Below are 3,165 nucleotides of genomic sequence, written 5' to 3'. Positions count from 1 at the left end.
TGGTCCACTCTTCTTTGCAGAATTGTTGTAATTCTGCCATGTTGGAAGGTTTGTTGCAAGCTCTGGCAGTACTTGTGTCTATATTTTAAAGCCAACCTCTGGATATTATGCTGAGAATATTGAATACAACCTAACATAAATTAATGAAACAGCAGGGAAAGCAGCAGACCTGCTTCAGGCCAGAAAAATACTTATTTTATTGGAATTAATCGTATGGCAAACTGTACCAAGAGAAATGAAGTGAAGAAACAAACAGAAGTATGTCATTCTTTCTGTGTGGCCCTCCTTAAGAAAACCACGCCAACTCACTGTTGGGAGGAAGAACATAAAAATAATTATGGGAAAGCAGATTCAGATGTGCTTCATCCAACATTAGTCCTATTCTGGTCACGCCCAAAGACCCACCTATTTATAATAAAACATGGTTCAGCAACATTTTCATTGAAATTAAATCACCAAATTAACTAAAATATTATATGTTTACAAAGTACAGTTACCCATTATTACTGATGCCATTAAAGAGGTAAATGGTTAATTCATTTAAAAAGGTTATGTTATTTCTCCCATTTTGCAAATATATAACCGAGGCTAGTAACATAAATATAGAGGTTACATCCCACCCTGGCTTCTGGCAGGTACTTGTATGTTTTTTTTATGTTTTTATGTCACACCTTAGGGATATTTAAAAAAGCAGAATTTCTCAGTTGTGCTACAGAACTAAACTCAATCCTATTTAATAGAAAAAAAAATCCTAAAGTACATTACTTTAAATGCATGCTCCATCACTTTTATTTCCTTATTATACCTCTTCATGTGTGACTTTTGTGGTCACACCCCCTCATTATTATCCTCAGGTGTTCCTCGATATGTGTTATGTATTAATCCCTCTTTACTGGTGCTTTGCTAGCATTTTAATAAATATGGAGGAAGTGAATTTGGAATTAGATTTTTAAGGTCCATGGTGACAGAAAGAGAGTTTTAAAAAGTGGTGGCTAGTTAGAGCACCAGGCCATTGACAACAAGATTGTTGGTTTGATACCACGTGTGTCTGCTGATTGTGTTCACTAGTATGTATGTGTGTGTTCACTGCATGGGTGTGTGCAGTTAGCAGAGCCTAACTTCCATCAGAAGTGTATACTATATATATATATAATATGGTCCTCTTATTCTTCGTCTTTTTCTGCTGTCTCCTCTTCTGCTACACCTTCTAATAAATGACTAGGCTAAGACACATATCAAAGTAAGAAAACAAAGTTGGGAATTAAACTGACAGCAGTGTTATGTGAATTATTCATTTTATCCAAGATAATTAGTACATGCCTTTTGTATATTCCAAGCTGCGTAAGGTATATTTTTCCCGTTATTATGATAGCAAAGAAACACTAACATGCTCTAAACCAAGCTGCATGTTGAGCAGGTTGATGGCTCACCTACAGATTGATAAAATAGGACCCCTTGTATTATTTCTACATTAAACGTCTCACCAAAGCACTATTGACAGTAATAATTGTAAATAAATTAGTTATTTTTTATTTAATTTTAATTTGAACTGTAGTAAACGCTGGGCTGAATGGTGGGTCTCTCTGGTTTAGTTTTACTCTTGTTTCATTATTTAAGTATAAACAAACAAACAAACAAAAATACCATAAGAAAAAAAAAACATACTGACACAAACAAAGCCAAGCACCGCAAAAGCAAACTGAAGGGATATAGAAAAAGGTCAAAACCACAACATAAGCACAGAAGCATACTAAGTGTACTAATCTACAAGGGGATGTAAACACAGGGAAAACATACATACTAAAGAAAACCACAAAGAATTTGTTGCGCAATCAGTTTAGAATGTCTGTTTACCTCATCAAAGTCATTAACATAAAGTAAATGCAACTACAAATTGTGTGTTCTCATAGGAATTGTCAATCACCTATGTCTTTAGAAGGATTCAACTGTAAATGCTTAAATATATATATAAATCAATTTTAGGCTTTGTGAGCATTTAACTTATATGGCTTAACTCTGTTCAAAACCTAAAAAAAAAATTAAAAATCTTTCTCACTGCTTTATACAGGAATTGTCCAATTTGGCAAATGATTGAACTGCTTCTCTCGGCTTTACATCTTGCTTCTCTCACCTGTTCCTCCATCAGCATCTTCTTAGCTTTTTCCAATGCTTCGCCCTCAAACTGTGCTCTCAGCTCCTCAATCTCTTTCAGTCTTTTCGCTTCATTCTCTTTTAAGATCCTTTCTTTTTCTGCTTCTATCGCCCTCTCAGCCTCCTGAAGCATCTCTGTGGTGTAGTGTTCACCACCATTTCCAGTGACCATCTTGTCAATCTGGTCCAGTAGCTGGAGCACTTGCTCTGGATTCTGATCTTTATTGTTAAACACATGGTATCGACCATAGCATTCCTTGATAAAACTCAAAAGATCTGAGTTTGCACGAACAAACTGATGAATGTTCCTAACCTCCAGTTGATCTCCATGTGTGAACAGGGCCATAGTGTATCTGGAGGACTCCTCTCTTGAAATATCTTAACTGTTTTTCTCTCTTCATCTGTAAATCTACCCAACTGGATCACAACTAGAAAGACATGTGGACCTGGAGCCGACAGTGGAACACACAGCTTAATCCGATTAACCACCTCATCTTCACTTAATTTAGTGTCAAACAAACCTGGAGAGTCAATAACAGAGACCTCCCTCCCATTTACAGTCCCACTGACTTTTTCACACTCTGCTGTGACGGAGGAGGAGGACAGCTCAGATATGAAGGCCTGTTTTCCCAGGATGGTGTTTCCTGTTGCACTCTTGCCCACACCTGTCTTTCCAATCATCAGGATCCGAAACTCGCCATTTAGTTGTGGCGCTGTGGGGATATGAAATCATTTGAGAAAGATTTTGATATTTAAATTAGAGAGATGTGATATTAGTAATTTTAGTAAAAAGTTGGTACATACACATTGTGCTTTAAAGGTCCAGTAAGTACTAAATGTTCTGTATCTATTCATAAAATGATAAGTATGATCATTGATCATCTCCTGACAGCAGTGCTTCAGCCAGTATGTTCTTGTTTGAATAAAACAATGTGTTTCAGTTATGTAAAAGAGTGAACTGGAACAGAAACTGCAGCATTAGAACCTACCTAACCTCAAAAGCTTTAGCATCCT

General features: G+C 36.4%; 1 pseudogene; it reads right to left on the bottom strand.

The window, feature by feature from the left end:
* Positions 1 to 1,419: 1,419 nt before the first annotated feature.
* On the bottom strand, positions 1,420 to 2,857 carry LOC103043009 (GTPase IMAP family member 7-like; annotated as a pseudogene).
* Between the last annotated feature and the right edge of the window lie 308 nt (positions 2,858 to 3,165).

Source organism: Astyanax mexicanus, chromosome 7 (assembly GCF_023375975.1).
Source record: "Astyanax mexicanus isolate ESR-SI-001 chromosome 7, AstMex3_surface, whole genome shotgun sequence".
In the NCBI taxonomy this organism is placed as follows: domain Eukaryota; kingdom Metazoa; phylum Chordata; class Actinopteri; order Characiformes; family Acestrorhamphidae; genus Astyanax; species Astyanax mexicanus.
Note: the sequence above shows the minus strand (reverse complement) of the source record. Positions and strands in the feature narration are given on the sequence as shown.